General features: G+C 41.7%; 1 protein-coding gene across 12 annotated transcripts in view; it reads right to left on the bottom strand.

Annotated features, from left to right (window-relative positions):
- Positions 1-18273, bottom strand: part of pxb — a 525449-nt gene that overhangs the window by 111065 nt on the left and 396111 nt on the right. For 9 of the 12 annotated variants that reach the window (XM_067347452.1, XM_067347451.1, XM_067347453.1 and 6 more), the window contains one exon: positions 9776-9909. The exons of the other annotated variants lie outside the window; for them this stretch is intronic. The gene's annotated coding sequence lies outside the window, so the exon portion shown is untranslated. The remainder of the gene's footprint in view (positions 1-9775; positions 9910-18273) is intronic. 12 annotated transcript variants of the gene reach the window in all.

Raw genomic sequence — 18273 nt, 5'->3', positions numbered from 1 at the left:
GTGATAATTCGAAAAACTAACGCTGGTTGTAAAATACCGGATGAAGGAAAATGATGCGAGATAATGGTCGTGCTCTCTCTTTCTCTCTTTTTCTCTGTTTAAAAATAAGATAATCTCTCTCTTTTTCCGCCTGAAGGGAAAGGTGCATTTGTGGCGCCTAACGTAGGCGCCAAAAGCTTTTTTGGAAGCACTCGAGGCGTGCCTTGTTTGCTGACGACCGTCCTGTAAGGTGATGCAGCGAATTTCCCGAGTGTTTGTTAAACATCCTCGTCGCCTGTGTACTATTCTGGCACGTGTATACTTTCCGTAGCCTTTTGCAAGTCGCTATAGGACTACCATCGTTAATGTATTCTAAATGGATGGACCAGCTTGAAAAGAATGGAACGCGCAGCAAAATAGATCGGAGATTCTCGACTCCGAAAAACATAATAAACAGATCGAAAATCGCGAGATTTACAATCTTAGCCTTTTCCAAAGACATGAATCTTTTGCATCAACAATTGTGTTTATATAACTCGTTTCTCCGCCGAACAATAATGCCTTTAATTAATAATTAAAATTCTAACATCGATGAAATCTATTAGTATGAAATTACAGTTTTTGCTGGTAATAAATATTTAAGCACGAAATAAAGTATTTCAGAGAAATTATTTTAAATGTCAAATAAAAATACAAATATGAAATTTAATTTTCAAGTTTGAGATGCTATATACATCTGTTTTGCTGAAAGTTAAAATTCTCATAAAGAACCGTTATTTAGACTATCTACAAGCGATAATGCATCGATGAGTAAGCACGAGTAATCTTTGGTTGGTTTACACAGGCTACAAGTTTGGTTAATCTGATTCAAAAATATCTAAGATATCGACTTATCTTTCTCACTCAAGTCATAGAAGAGAAGTATATCAAAGCGATATCCCAAGCAAACATTGACACGATATTTGACTTAATTTTAACAGTATTTCTCTTGAAAATAATTACAAAATGTATGTGAAATTTATTCACGGATTTTAAAAACTAAAGCTTAAAACTTTTTAATAAAAAAAAAGAGTATTATAATATCTCGGTATGTCATAATTATAATCAAGATTGACGTAAGTGTTCGTTATAATTTCGATGGTAAATCTTGAATAGAATGCGGTCTCCACGTGGAAACTGGCCGACGGACGGAGGCGTCGACGCGCGTCCCGGTGCGTTTCGACACGGCGTGCCAAACGAACCGCATGTAAATCTCTTTCGATTTATTCGAGCGAGAGCTCTCTCTCACTCCGCGCTTGGGTCTCCCCCCGGTTTTTCTCTTTTTCCACCAACCATGGCTTTTTCGCCGGCCGTCGTCGTTCGACCCGACGCTGCTAGACGTTTTGTGTCGGCTCTTTCGCTCTCCCCTTCGTCGGAACGAATAGAGTTTGTTACAACCTGAGTTATCGGAACGCTATCGGTCGATAAACTGTGCGGCTAACAATAAGTTCGATACTCCTATCGCCAATCGAATGATTAAGACTGAGCTCATGATTTTCGACGAGATATAAATACTCGCGATCGGATATTTAATTAAGAGTAAGAGTGATTCATTCTTCGCATCAAACGTATTATTTGTAAATTAAAATGGAGTTTTCTAAAGTTCGACATTTTTGTTAAGATATATTGAGATGAAAATATAGTTGCCTAATTAGGCTCACTTAGTAGTTGACTTTTTTTATAAGTCATTTTAATTTTTAAAATTAAAACCCACAGTTTGATAAAAAAGAATTGCGTTTTATGGAATATCATGAATTTTTACGAGGCTCACCATTCCTGACACTATTTATTCCATATCTATATATTTTGAAATATTGTAAATAAATATCCAGGATTTTTAATGTAAGACAGCGTGTACACAACACAAGCACGAGAATTGATCTCACGCTGCTAAGTATAAATTTACTATCTTATCTTATCTAAATTTATATCCATATCAGGGTCGGCTCGATCCCCATTGATTACTTACGCGTTAAAATTAATAATAGCGCCGGCAAGTGCACTAACGGCACTCGGGGGTCCTTGCCGACACAGCCCGGCGATCCGACGATGTCGGATACGAATTAAACGACACCCTTTGACCCGACCGTGCCTATCCCTCCGTCGCGCCCTTTGCCTCTCCCCGCCGCGTCGCAGGTGACTACGTACGAGAGAGTCTCGGTTCACTGATTTATGGTGCAAAAAGAAATCGCCGGCGTAGGTGGACGATGATTTATCGTCCGGGAATAAATTGCGGATACCTACGGCTGCCAGAGGTCGTCACTCCATACAACGAGGACGGCACGCGGGAGATGTAAAAAGGAGAGGGTGAGGAGCGCAGGCAGAGAGGAAAGGCTGGAAAAATCAGGTGGAATTCATAGTTACGATCGACGGCGGCGGTGGCGGCGGCGGCGGCAGCGGCGAAGACCGTGCATACGTATATACAGTAAAGTCGGAGGGAGAAGAGGAGGGGGAGACGGTTTATAAATTTCTGAGACTCCCGATGAAACCCCGAAGCCTTGAAACGCAGCGCGGATTTATCGCCGGAATCCGTCGCACACAGCCGCTTTCGCTGAATCGCTCTTTTTATTTTGTCTTTTTTTTCCTCCCTTCCACCGATATTCTTTTTTTCTGCACGCTGCGCTACGCATAGCTACGTACTGCCGGAAACTTAATAAATCGTGAGCTTTTTGTTACAGCCGCCGGCCGCGCGACGGTTTAGCCGTTTTATTCGCGCCCTTCGGGAGTAAATACTCCCGGGGTTTGTTTCAACGTTTGCGAGAATCTGCGATTCGACCGAATGTTTGCGCGCATACCTTCGTTAGAGATTGAAATGCCTGTTCTTGTTTTATGATCAAGAGCGAAGAGAAATTGTGTGTGTGTGTGTGCGTTATGCTCGTTACGAAGAATGCGTAATACGGTAGAGCTCGTTCGAATAATCGATATTCTTCGTTAAAATAATATTAGCGAAAAGCAAACGGATATTATATTATACAGCTATAACGTTAAAATAAAAATTGATTTGTCAATATATATCAGATATTTTAACGATACTTTAAACGCTATAAATTATAACAGCTGTATGTATTGTGCACAGTTATATCTAGCAATGTCAGATGAAAAAGAAAATAACTTTTTTTTTTGGCTGAGTTTGATATTTTGTTTAATTTTGGAACTGTATTGAAAAGAATATTGCGCATTCCAGAAAACATTTTTTCAAAGTCGCCTTTTTTCAGCTCGCTGTTAAATATAACCACGCAGCATGAGGCAATCCAAGTTATCGCGACGCAAACACAGGACAGCGATAACGTTTCCCATGTCCATCGGAAACGCTCCGGTATGTCAATCGAGCGCGGTTATTTCCAACTGCGTATATTTCAATACTAGCATTCGTCCGCGGTTTCAAATTTAAAAGCCGTATTCAGGAGCCGCGGCAGTGTTTTGCGGACAGACGAAAAACGGCGAGATCTGCCCGCAGAATGTACCGCTCTCTCGCGACTGTAACTCATTCCGCCGTGCAATATGAAGTGACCCTTATGACGAATGTCGGCGGCCGGGCATGCGAGTGAAGAGGAAAAATGGGGGTGTCTTTCCCCGCCGGTATCTTCCACCGATTCCACCAGCACGAGAGCATTCCGAGAGTCGTACTTCCGTGAAAAAGATACTCGACGTTTCTTCCACGCTGGTTCGCCCGAAATTCTGCGGGCTGTTTTGCTTCGATAAGCGCGTGACAAACGTAACCGCATGAAAAATGCAGGCTATTAACGTTAGCAGTATAGAGATACAAAAACGAGATTATGTGGAATTTAATTTTCAACATACTGATAGCTAAGTAAATTAGAAATTAATCGTTAATTGATAAACTTTTTAAAAATTGATGAAAATTAATAATAAAATATAGAATTTCATTATGTCGCATACAATATAATAATGTTTTTGGCACAAACAAGTCAATAAAAGACGAAGACTTTTAAAATGCTCAAATTAATTCACAAAAGTACATACGTTTCGGCAGATTGGATTCGGCTATCTTTAGTGTACACACAAATTAAAAAACTTATGACGACATATCTATGTCGTTAAAACGCACGCAAACAATATAAAGAAGTCTATTTTAGATTGATGAGACTGAAGTTGTCTTCTTACACGTCATTTGTCAAAAGGTAAAAATCCATGCTAGCACATAACGCTATTTGTAATTATTGTACCGTGTTAAAACTATTGTTGGTCAATTTCGGTTAAATGTGAATGTAACCATCGTCAACCTTGTGAATATAAAGAAGTCAAATTATTAAAATTATTAAAAATTAAACAAAATCCTAAAAGAAAATAAGTTAAAGAAAACATACACCTCAATGTAACGCCGGATATTTTTTAATCTTTTCATTCCCAAATTATTCAATAGCTACAAAAGAAATATTTGTTCGTATGTGCACATTTCATAACAAATAAATCATTATAAAAAATTTTTGATGTTTTAAAAACGTTTAAGGACTATTTTTATTTGTTACTATTTAGCTTTGTTCTTATCTTTGATTAGTAAATCTATTTAAAATATTTCAAAGAAATTATTATTTTTAAACATTAATTGCATTTAAAACAGTTTTTGTCATCGAGTTGTGACAGCGAAAAATGAAAGATGATAATATTCCAATATTTTATTGCAAAATTTATTAAATACATATTTAAATTTATTAAATACATATTTATTAAATATTTATTAATTGACTATTTATTAAATACATATCAAAATACAGTATTACAGCCATGTATACAAGACTAAAAACAATTAGTACATATTCACAGATATGGAAATATAGATGGTTGCAATATTTTATTTCATATTTTTAAATACGTAGCCACATGACTACAGTGGGAATGAAAGGGTTAAAAATCATATATATATAAAATTGATTAAAACTCTTAGAATTTGAAGTCAATTTCTATTATCATACAGATATTAAAATAATGTCAAAAACCAAAATTCTTCAATAAGTGTATCGTACAGTGGATGTTAGAAGAAGGACAAGTCAAATTATTATAGAATATATTATAGACTCGAAATAACTTTTTCAGTGAAAAACAATTGAAATATTATTAACATTTAGACGTCATTTATATGGTTTACGTTAAATTAATCACAATTCGAGCTAAAGATAAAGTTGAATCAAGATACTTTTAGAATATTTGTCCGTTTCAAAATATACAGGTTTACAATACTTTCCTAACACATTCGTAAAAAGCCTGAAGTATGACTGACCCGTCCATTAATAATGTTCTATATTAGTAAAAGTCTGACGATGTCTAGAAAATGACACTTATCGTCAAAGTGTCTTGTTTTTTGTAAGAAAAATAACATGGATAAATGACCATGGTATCCCTGTCTTCATCTTGCCTATTCTATTTTTCTCATTCTGTCCTTTTTTTCCGACTCGACGACATACCACGGTCGATCGACTTCACGGTACCGCCAATTAGCCACCCGTAGACTCGGGTGCGACCATAAATGCATAAATCCGTCAAGACTTGACCGTCTCGTGGCAGACCCAGAATGGCGATGAGAGCCACCGCAGGGTGTCGACGCGGAACAATATCGCGAATGTCCTCGCATCTCCTATTTTTTTCTGGTAACCTCGCCTCGAACACTGACTTTTCAACAGGAAAAGCATTGTTGGAGATTTCCATATATCTTTTCGCAGAAAGAATGACCGATTATCTGCTCTAAAAGTAGACATAATTTTGTCACAGTTTCCTTTTGCTTTTGATTAGGACAAATATACCTTTTACGTGTGAAGAATTTTGAAGACTGTAGCAAAATACCGTAGCAAACAAAAAGAATTAGAAAGAAGACAATATTACGCCAATAACATAATACTCAATAATAAAGGCAAACAATTGCGAAAGGCAGGCAATTGTTTCTATTTTTCACGTTGGATAATCCGGGCTTAAATATCACATTGATATTTGTTTTAAATATTGCATTGCAATAAACAAATTGATGTAGGCTAATCTGTGAATTATGACTTTTCCAAAATTTTTTTACGTCTACAAGCATTCATATATTTCTCGGCTATTTTCTTTACTTTGCACATTCCTTATATTTTATTGCGTCCGGACGACAAGAGAGGACGCGCCTTAATTTTCCCCTGGCTGCTTCCAGGATCTGGCGTGCCGCCGGCCTATCCATTTCCTAATCCCCCGAAGAAGGGGTAAAGCCGTCGCGTTGTTCCCCATCCCGGGGATAAAATGGCCGGCGCTCTTAACGTAAAACGCCTCGGTAATTCGAGATTTCCGGCAGCGCCTCGCGCTGCGAGGAAAACGGCGGAAGTTTTCCTCGCCGGGTAAGAGGAAGCCGCGAAGTTTCCACCGCGAGAGAAAGAGAGAGAGAGAGAGAGGAGATCCGGGAGGAGTTTCGGGGATGATGCCAGTGGGATTATACTCCGGTAAGAGTAACCGGCGGTACATCCTTAATTGAACCATCGTTCTTGCACACCTAACGCATTCGTGAGCCATCGTTCGCCTCGAGCCGCGTGTGCTCTCGCGTGCTGGCTTATTTGGAAACTTAACAAAGTAGTAAATCCTGCCGCGAGACTCTTCCGTCCGCAATCCACGCACTTTGTCTCGATGTAAACTCGTGTCTCGTTCGCTCGCGAAAAAAAAAGAAAAAGAGGGAACAAAGTATTTTCTGGCGTTCTTTGCTTCAGGGTTTATCGAAGTAAACTTTGAATTAGCTCGGAGTTAGGTTGAAGAGCGCACAATTCCTACTTAGATTTGTAATCAAATGGTGTTACAATAAATCATATATCGTTGTCATATAATAAATGCATGTATAATAAAATGTCATATCGTCAAAGTTAAATTCATTGATGTTGAAAAGAAAAATATTGTTAATTGATTGATAGAATTGATCATAACACCGTGACAACTGTGTGTTAATTTACCGAGTTACTTCAAGTGATGTAAGAAAGCTTTTAAACTGAGAGGCCTTTTCTCTTCGACGATCGGAGCCGCCTTCGGGAAGAATTAAGAGGGACAATGCGATTCATTACATTGCGGCACATCTAAGGTGTGAGGTTCCACATTTATATGCGTCATTACGCGCACAATAGAATTGCATTACGTGAAAATCCACTCATCGCGTGTCCATAATGTCCATAATGATGTTACTTTCAATGACACATGAATGCTAATGTGTAATTGTTAAAAATCTAAGATAATGAAGCCTTCTAGCAATCTTTTATAAAGTGTAAAAATCGAAGTAAAAATTAATAATACAAAATGTTAATTACCGGTTTTAATGATTCCGAAAGAAACTTTGCAAAGATGGTTATTAATAATCAATATTAGTATTGGCAAAACATTAGAAAACTGACTTTTTAAACAGTATTAATTTTCATTATCAATAGTTAATCATGTTTTTTAAAACATATATTGTTGTCTAAACGAAATGAAGGATTTATGAGGATTTTGTTGTAAGGAATCACTGCTGAGCAGTGATCTCGTCGTGACACGAAAGAAATCCTTGAAGATCGATCCGGTGCGAGGCTTCACGCCTCGTCGTGAGTGTAATCGGCGCTCTTAACGCTTTAATCCCTCGCTATGGCTCCGATCTTCGAGGCTCGGGACTCTTCTCAGCAGGAAGGCCTTACGAGCACACTCCACTCGGTCCTCATACCCCTTCACTTTCCCCCCTTCCTATCGCGCTTTGTACCTGAATTTAGCTGGAATGCTGTCTTTGGTGAACGATGATCGCCATTTGCACTTTCAACGAGTTGTGACGAGAGAAGATGTACGAGAAGATATCCCGAAAAGGTCTCACGTCAGCTCGCAAAAATCTGTTCTTTTCAAGAACAAATTTTTTTCAAAATAAAAATTGAAAAGTAAAATAATAAAATGAGCAGTTTAATAAAAATATTTGGTGCGCTTTTTTGTACGATTTTGTAAAATATCTTTCTAATTAAAAATATTTTTTCGCGAAATATATTTCTTCATCTAATTCCGCTTTCTCCCTTTTATTAAAAATCTCGTACACATACTCTCTTATCACAAATATGTTTTCTCAATCAATGATCGGAAATAAAAGTTGCGCCTAAATTATTTCTCTTTGTTTTTTTTTTTTAGTTTTGGCTACTTTTCAGGACTTTTATCTCAATTTTCCTCACCCTGCTGTCGGTCGGTCGGTCGGTCAGTAATCGTCGGTTTATAATCTGGTTCGCTTTGGGAGACGTCAGTTGGCACGCGAGTCCCTGGGGCTTCCCCGTGTGTTGCGCGTCGACACGGGTCGATCCTTTTCGTTCATCCGGATTGCTTGGGAATCGGCGGGATGATATCTGAATTATCTTTCCCGGTGTTTTGGACCGAGGTGGTCCGTTAAAACATCGGGCGTTCGTGAGCCAGGAGGTTCGAGCCGAGGGGGACGAAGGAGCAGTTGGGTGAGATGCGAGAATAATTGGCGGTCAGGTATGCGCCGCTCGCTCGGATCGCTTCCACGTATATACCCTTCGACTTAACTTTTTTCGAGACGGAGAACGAAGCGATGCAACTCGAAATTTCCGATGCGCAAACAAACTTTTTACAGTTTGTTTTTTTTTTTTTTTTGCAAAGCGGAAACGAAAATCCCAAAATCAAGCAATCAATCGCACGCAATATAATGCACTGAAAGCAATTTCGCCGAAATCAGAGCTGCATTTCCATTTAAATCGAAAAGTCATTTGTATTCCAATTTCTTTATGCCGAATCGAACGCTCCTCTTTTCTCATTCAAATACAGTATTTTGAAAAACAAGGCGTGTTATTGGAACATCAAAAAAAAAAACTTGGGGTACACTTTGCAAATACACAGAAAATGTTATTATAAACGGATATTAAGTTGTAGTTTGCGCCGCGGAACCGCGCGGACCAAGTACTGCACTTCCCTTCGAGTACCTTCCGAGCTCTCGTATTTGCATAAACAGAAATTCATCGTGAGGGCCCACAATGGATCCCGCGAGTGCAAACACCGCGGAGTGCATTTAGGGTGTGGGGTCAGTCCACAAACACGTACCCGAAAGCACGAGGGTCCACGTGAGCCTCGCGGATGAAAGCCGCCCCACGGAAAATCCTCTGCAAACTGTCACTGCGACGAGGCTCGTCGAGCGTCCGTTTGAAGGGAAAAAAAATCGAAGGCACCTGGCGAGCTTCAGAAACCGGGAGCGGGAGCGATTCTCGATCGATAATACCGCTGGTGCATCGAATGAATACGACGGCAAACAGTATTCCGCAGTTCCCCGTCACGAAAAATGCAAATAGTGACTACACGCAGGATTTGTCGGACTTGACGCGGATCGACATGATTTATGTATATGTATGATATACTACCGATCATTAATTCATGAGCTTTGAATGTTTTACCGCTGTAAATTTTAACATTATTAGACCGCACAACTTGTTTTCAACCAACGTGATCTTGGAATAAGTAAACGGATAAGAATCTGAAGAACTTTTCTTCATTTTAAGACTCTAAGTTGCTTTATTCTGGAATTTTTTCGACACGTCTTAAATCCTTGTTTAGCGTCCAGCTTTACGGATTTCTTTGGATTCCGCCCGGAATGTATAGATTAAAGAATTATTAGAGCGTCAACGGTGATTAATTATGTCAAGATTAAACGGATTAGCGACGAGGATCGGACTTAAGGGAGTGCGAGTGCGTCCTTTGGAAAAGACCGCGCGTGTGAAGGTAGATTGAGCGGTCTTCATTACTTCGCTCGCTCATTATACGTTCTCAGCTTGAATTCTCTTACCTTTCCCCATCTGCCGTCACCTTCTGCCGCGCTTCTTCCGCTCGTCTCTAGTTTCTGGTGCCGCGAACAATTTCGTGGTTTTTTAGTCAGTCCTCTCCAGGGATATTGGATAGGCGCTAACAACGCGAAAACCCCTGTATAAACAAAAAAGAAAAAAGAAAAAACAAGGTGAAAACACTTTGATAATGTGATCCAGGTGTTTTTTAATCAGTACGTGATATAATTACTTGATAATATTTCAGTGGCGCGAGCGCGAGAAGTCAGAGCTTAGTTATTAATGGCATAAAATATTAGTTGGATAAAGTTGCAAACCTCTCTCGAAGCGTCGAGTTCCATTAATCACAGTCCGCGACGATGATTAATAATAATTCAGCCGCTGCTTACGCATTTGAATAATATGGACCGAGAAATGATTAGCAGCTGAACGATGCGGATTAATTAAAAATAAACATCGACCGTCAGACCGAGAGAACATAATACGTCTAAGAACGATGCCGCATTAATTTATTATTATCGCAAATATCATTTACGGCGAGTTTCAGCGCTGAGTTAATTATTCAAGCAATTACTTACTCGTTCGACATTAATCAGGATAGCCCTAATCAAACATAATTCGAACAAGCGATATTTTATCATTTAATCCGCGTTTCGGATTACACAGGCCGATTAATAACGCGATTACGATCGCGCGGCCTAAGCCAGGGCGATATTTCATCGTTTGATCCACCGAGCTGCCCCGCGAGCGAGATAATCGGACCTCTATTACAACTCCAACCGGTCGTGCGGACGGGCAAGGTGTAGCGCCGCATAATCATCGCGGCAGCGCGGACTAACATGTATAACCGCTCGTTGTTGTCCGTCATTCCAGGAGATAGCTTCCACCTCGAGAGAGCGCCCGCGAAGTCGTCTGGAGTGGCCTCGCAGGCAGCTCGCTCGCCATGGAGGGTCCTCTCGTGGAGCGGAAGAGGGAGAAAGAGAAAGAGAGAGAGAGAGAGGAATAACGCGTCGCTGGTTGAAAAAGGAGCGCACACCTGACCAAAGAGAAACGACGGACGGACCTGCGTGTACCTGCTGGAACAAAGGTTTAGCTAACTGCCGCCACCGCTGGAAGCTGAAACGCATACACATGTACGCGCGTGTACACACACGCGCACATGCAGAAGCGCGTACAGGTAGCCGAGGATAATCACTATCTCTTTCTTCTTTGGCGTCTCTATTAACGTGGTCGGATGAACGGTGGGCTCGGCCCGGTTTCGGGAAACGATATCGAAGGCGGAATGTCTCTCTCTCTCTCTCTCTTTCTCGAGTTCCTTTCTTTTTGGATATTTCGACGCCGCGAGAAAGGGTTTTTATATCCGAGACGGCAGAATCGATTTCGGAGACATAAGCGCACCAAGTCGGGGAAAGATCTCCATGTGCAGCTAGCTCTCGGAATTGAACTCTCGGAGTCTCGTCGGTCGGCTCTGAATCCGAGACGCGCAACTCGAGCCGTCCCTCGGAACGTTAGACTGTTCGCTTCTGTGAATTCCGAAAAGATCGAGAGCAAGTATCTCGAAGAGAACATTGACATCTTAATATTAAATCGGAATTGCGAAATGTCATGTTTTGTAAAATAAAATGCAAGCAGGAATATAGATGAATTGTGCAGGAATCTGTGTAAGTTTCCATAACTGCAAAATGCAAAAAGAGATATTCAACAGTTTTAAGAGCTCCAAAAATACTATAAAACCTTTAAAATGTATAATGCAAAAGCATTTCTTAGTGCACGCGAGCGCGATATTATATAACTTTCTACAGAATTACTACAGATTTGTAGTATATAAAATATTGATATTTTTAGTGTTTGAAATTTCTTTCAGCATTTGTGTGTGTGTGTGTGTGTGAACACGTTATTACATTAATTTTTTATACAGCTATTTTTGTAATACACAACGGAATATAATTGCAATATTACATTTAAACGTCACTATAACATTCACTTGATATTTTTACAGTTAATCTTTTTTTATTTTGCGAATGCTTTTACGTTTGACACCAACGCGAGAATATGGCTTTCACTCTCCGGAGCGCTATTCATGTTTAGAGACACGCATTGCAGCTTTGGTGTCGGCGGTAGGCCGAGCTCACTCGTGATAGCGTAATCGAGTTACGTCGGCGGCGCCGTCAACAGAAATTCTCTCGCGTACGAGGATAACGTCCGAGCATACGTACGAGAATGTCTGGTACGGTCAGTTCGGGTCGGGTGGACCCGATTTTCTACTACTAGGAGGGTTGGCTTTTAAGCGACACGTACGGCCCTTTTCTTCTCGGGGACACGACTCGTCCACTACGTGCATATTGCGTACGCCGCCCTTTCGTAAGCGCTATATTATCTTTATGTGCCCCGACGACCTTACCTTCTGCTTATTCAGGGTTTTATTAATGCGCTTGAATTTACTCCGCGACCGGAATAAACCCGGCGCATTGATGTCGGGATATTCCTTTTTGCGACGGTAGAGCGGTACTAGAGATTGGAATAGTATTGTACTGTATAAACAAAAACGAGACGGTAGTTTAATAATAATGCTAAACTGCTTAACTGTTTGGAATATAAAGCACGAAATAACGTTGAAATGACAGTAATAATTGCGAAAATTATATTTATATTTCACATAAAATTTCTGCGAAATTAATAAGAAATCTTTTTTTCATTAAAAATTCAAGTATTAAAACATTTAATGTGGAATATTTTATATAAAATAAATATTGTGTCTCCAAGAATCTTCTTGTCAAAACAAAGTTTGTCAAATTAAGGTTATTTGTTCAAGAGTATTGTGACATTTTGAATGCTAGAATTTTTTAATAATTAATTTAAATGATTAAAATCAATACTTTTTTTTTCGATCTCTCTTTCTCTGTCAAGCGCTTGACACTCTCTTTTTCTCGAGACAAAACCCCATTATAAAGCCTTCAAATATCGGGGTTTGGAACATCGATCGAGAAACGCGGATCGAACTCGATGCACTCTCGGCACCACTATTATCCCCGGGCAAGTTCCGATCATCTCGTCTCACGCGGACGATAACCCGTAATTTCTCCCTCTTCTTCCATCACCTGCCGAAATCACGGGAGACGGCAACCCTGTTATTGTTGCTTCGCCAGCCAGCCGTGCGATTAAGTCGACACCGGAATTAGGTTCGCGGGGGGTTCCTGGCCCACGTGGCCGGCGACCATCTTCTCTCGCGCGCTCTTGACGTCGAAGTTGCTGCCTCCATTTAACGCCCCCGAACACGGAGCCGAAACTTCCGCCGCGTCTGTTCTACCTGATGCACCGAACAATGGGAGACCCATCATCGCCAGATTCAGAGAGCATTCCGCTAGCGGACCGCTCGTTAGTTCGAGAAACACGAAGATTTAGGCTTTGTCCAAAGATCGACCGATCGTATCACGGCGAATTTTCCGAAACGTGTAATTTGTGTGCGGCAGACAAATAACGCGTGCTTACAAAGTAACGAAACCGTATTTATACGGCTTAACTCAAAATTGCACCATTAGGCGATTCTATACGCTTTTTAGCCGTGAAAAAAGTGTGTATAATATTTGTTCGATTCCAATGTTTGATTTCAAAATATACTTTTTCTCTCTCATTTGTTTTTTTCTCCACTAAAAATTTTTAAATTTTAATTCCTCTCAATACAATTTTTTTTCTCTCGACTTTTGGAATTTTTCAATCGCAGAATATCAATTTAAAATCCGCAATCAAGTAATTTCTTGCGAAAATTGAAAAAGAGCATATGATTACGGAACTATTCCGTTACCAATCTCTTTCACCGCTGCGCGCGCGATATCTTTCACTTTCGCTACGTTATTACCATTTTAATTTCATTTCGTCACGTGTTATATCTCGCGTCATCTTTCTCTCTTTACGCGGTTTCGAGACTCGACTATCGAAATATTTAACGTCAAAAATTCAATACGTTCACACGTTCTGCACATCCGGCGAGTTATATCCCGCCGATCCCGCCAGAGTCCCGTCTTCAATTTCTTGATGGATTTCGCGGTCGACGCCGGCGGTAATCACCAATTTCATCCGGTACCGCCGTATTTAATTAAATCATACCTCAGCGACGTGCTGATCGACGCGATGTATCGACGTCGGGAGACGTCGCAGGAGGAGGGGACCGTGCACGGGTGAAAAATGAAACGGGGAATACTTCGTCGTCCGCGTCGCACGTGCCCGCGTCTGTGAAACGTGCGAGCAATCCTATGGATACTGGATACACACAAACGCACACGTAACGTACATGTAACGATAATGCCACGACTAGCGTGAGAAGCACGTTCTCAGTGACGGATCCTGGCTGTCCGGATATTTCTAATTTTCTTTGTTTCCACCGTCCACTTTTACGGTGGATACACGTGCGCGCATCCTCGAGCACGATTGCAACCAGATCGACTTCCCGAGCATGTAACCTATGTTTACGTCTTTTTCTTGGTTTTACTTTCGTTCCGTATTCGGGTCAGTGTGTAATTGCAAAACCGTAAACTGGGATACTTTTCGTTAAAAAAAAAACGTACCATTAATTGAATTAAAATAAAAGTTAATATTTTTTCAAATAAAGTGAACATATGTGATTATTTCATTCAACATTTGATAAATATTTCACATTCAGATATTTTTATATGTTGTTGATATTCTTTTGATAAAATATTATTAAAAGAAATTTTATGAGTAAAATAATCAATGTGATTGTATTTTGCGACCGCATTCGTTCCAGTTGCGATAACTGCTTTCCGTTCGCTAGTTGCGGTAAGCACGTTCCGCTTTTACTAGAAAAATGCTTCTAATCTCCAGCCGGTCCGCCCGCTTTCAATCGCAACATCCGCTGCTACGCATTGCGTTCATATTGGAACAAGAAAGAGAGAGAAAGCCGAGACCACACGATAACACTTTAAGCCTGAAGTAAACGCAATTTATAAATTGCTAATATATCTTTGTAAATATTTCATTAAATAAATCACATTTTTTTCATTGACTATTATAAAGATCGAAGGCCAGAGGTCAGAACATCTTCTTACAAAGGAAATTGATTTGGTATCAGTCGCTTGAGAATGCAAGAGCTATTGTTCTGTCCGGTTTAGGCTTCACGCTCGTTAGCGAGCGACAAGTCGCGCCTTTCGATCTCGCGGCCGGAAAAGGAGAAACGCGTAACACACGTTTCCCACACATGTGCGTGGTGCGACGCGTGGCTTGCGTGGCAAAAGATATGTATCTCTTTCGTCGGTTTCGTAGAAGGGAGTTTCACGGGCGAAAATACGCGTTCGTCTCTCTTTCGCCGTCCCTCTACAAGATAAGTTAAAAGGATGTCGTAACCTCGCGTGGCCTCATACGTGGCGTAAGCCCGTGCCCGCGACACAAAGCCGGACGATTTCCATAATAATCCGCCGGTCGTCTTTGTGTCGCATTCGGACCGACGGTCTTTGAAAGTCGCCGTATTGGACCCTCCTCGGAAAACTAGAGCACGAGTGAGTCCCGTTTGCAAAGCTGGCTTCAGATACGTCGGTGCCCTGAGTCCTTTCTAATGTATGTTCCCCGTTCGAGTAAAAATGCTTACATTTTACATTATTTTGCAATCTCACAGATGTTTCTTTCGGATCATAAATCTGTATCTATATTGTGTTGCTTTTTATATCACGAAGAAATAAATATGAGCTGTTAATTGAGTCGAAAACAGCGGTTTCTTGTAAAAATGTTGAAATATGCAAATCAATACACTCGGGCTGCGTCCGTCTCGCTTGGAGCATCCTCAAAGCCGGTTCTAATATTATTTTACGCACGTTCCGATGCCGGTCGCGCCAGATTAAGTGTCGTGTTGTCGTATTTCGGGATCGCGAGCGACGACGGAAGGTCGAGATTCTGAATTCCGAAAGAGGCCGCGTCTCGCGCGCACGGCTAGTTTTTACTTTACGACCTTCCCCGGTTCTCTCGGTTAGCCGGGCGATCAGGATTTCCAAATCCTGGAACGTGACTTTCCAGATTTCCCCCTGCCGACCGCTCCGGTTGCGGGCTCGCGTAACCGCCGCGCGAGATTTGCCTTCGAATAATTTATAGTCCAGCCGGAAAATTTCGCATAGCCCTGTAAAACTGTAATGTCGCGATTCCACGGTCCGGTAACGTGCCCGGAAATCTCCACGGCGATCTCGATAGTTTATTTCGCAACGATTTTCCGACGCGGTCGCTCGCCCTTCCGAGGGATACGTCGCGCGCGGTTGTTTTACGAGAATTTCCGACGTGCGCTCGCGCGCACACGTTGGAAATACGCATTATTAAAATATACCGCAAAACGCTCGCTTTTTCGGTACTTTATAAAATATGCCGTGTGGAAACTCCCGCGAAATTAAATCAATGTCAACCGTAGTTTTTCAGTCGAGTTTTCGGTTTTCGCAAGAGAGCTCGGTCTTTCGCATGTAACATTTAACTATAAGATCTTCGTCGCGAAAGAGAGAAAGAGCGAAAGATATTTCGCTTATTAAGTCGCATATGTAACATTTAACTACAAGATTTTTATCACGCGAGAGAAAGACATTTCGCTTGCTGAATCGCCACGGAGTTATTTCTATCACTTTCATCCGTTTCACAGATGCTTTCCATTTTTTGAAAACCGTATCGCCGCGCGACACGGAGCTTTCACTCATAATACGGGGAGAACGCGTGCTCGCTGCCGGGAAACGTCGAGCTTATGGCCTCTTCCTCTCTCAAGAGAGTGCACGTCGCGGGGGGGGGGGGGGAGAAAAGAGAGGACCAGGGCAGGCATCATGCTTCCTCAGCGGTGTACGACGCGAAGGAAGAGTAAGGAAGTCCCGTGGAACCGGTCCGGATTTTATTTCGTGCGCGTTTGTCTTCCGCCTGGATTACGCTCGCGGCTATAAGCGGAAGATAAGATACGTCGAGGATATCTACGTAAGGTCGCCGTGACATATGGCTGGCGTACGAGCTTCCCCCTCGAACGTTCTTTTGCTCTCTTCCCCCCCCCCCCCCTCCTCCCGGTCTCTTTCTCATTCGTCTCCTTTCTAGACTGGATACACTTTCTCACTTTGTCGTCCCGGACCTTCCTCTTCTTGTTTCGCTTCCTGTGGAGACTCGGGCCTGAACTCCTCAGCCCATCTTGCTCTCGCTATCATCCGTATTGGTAACACGATCAACCTGCTGTCCATCCAACCTTCCTTCCTACGGATCGGAAGGAAGCTCGCACCGGCGGGCGGATTGCTTAGAAAGGATCTACCCTCGAGCGAGCATGGATCGTTGAATAAAGCTATCGTCGATTACCCGCAGATTTAATTGAGTCTTGATTCGATGAGAAAAAAAAAACAATCTTCCCTTGGCGAGATAGTAGCATTTTATCACGGATGATTTCAACCCTTGCATGCTAGATTTAGCATGCCACGGTTGAGCTGAAGTTTAATTTCGCGGAGTGCCGACAATGCAGATCTCTCTATTAATTGGATGGATTCTGATACTTCAAATCTTTGCTTTCAGAGATTTTTCGCCGTCTGTAATATCCGACCGTTGACGTTTATGGTCATCGCGTGGATATCGTTCGCAGGCGTGGCCGCGCGATGCGCAGCACGCAATGCATATCTGTTAAGGGTGTCTCTGCCCCTCTTGCGTTTTCCCCGAATCAGATTCTATATAAGGTGTCCTAACTTCGTCCGCGCGTACACATCCCAAATTTTAATTTATCAAAGCAGTTGATCTAAAGATCCTTTTAGTTTTAATTAAAGTTGTAATTTAAAATCAATTTAATTAAGCGGTCTGTAATTAATTGACTAAAATTGAAATCAAAATGTCTCTCTCGAGGCATTTTCTATCCAAAATTTACTGAATATAATTATTCTCATACATTTAACACACAAGTATATCGTACTTTTAGAATCACCATGCGATTGACGTATCGCTTCGATTCAACGACACGTATTGATTATTTCGAGACACCGTGTACAAAGAACGGACGCCATCAGCGGGTGCACCGGCGACTTCTTTTTATTACCTTTTCGGAGGATCGCGTGCACGCGACGGTCGGCATCGGGCGTAATTAAGTGATTATCTCGTCCCGTGGTGGACAGAGAGAGAGAGAGAGAGAGAGAGGAGTCGGTCGGGTCGGTGTATCGCGTTCCGGTCGGCCAATAAAGCCGAGAGACCCGTTTTTGCCGCGAGCGTCGTCCTCGGTTCGCGGTCGCTCCACCCGCGCCTCCGCTCGTCCTTTTTGCGCCCTTTCCTGTTCTATCTGTTTCCCGGAGAACCGCCATGCCTCTCTTTCTCTCTCTCGCGGCGTCTTCGACCAAATTGCGACGTTCCGCGCCCAGAAACACCGAGAAGGATAATATCTGACGGAATCCGGAAATGGCGAATCGCGCGGCGGAACCGGACCGATCGAAGCGGATTAATCCTTAGAATATCAAAGCGAATACTAAGCGTCCATATCTCCGGATTTGCCGTTTAAGATATGTACATGTAATTT

The sequence above is a fragment of the Linepithema humile genome, chromosome 1 (assembly GCF_040581485.1).
Source record: "Linepithema humile isolate Giens D197 chromosome 1, Lhum_UNIL_v1.0, whole genome shotgun sequence".
Lineage (NCBI taxonomy): Eukaryota > Metazoa > Arthropoda > Insecta > Hymenoptera > Formicidae > Linepithema > Linepithema humile.
The sequence above is the reverse complement of the archived record's forward strand: the minus strand, read 5'-3'. Positions and strand labels throughout refer to the sequence as shown.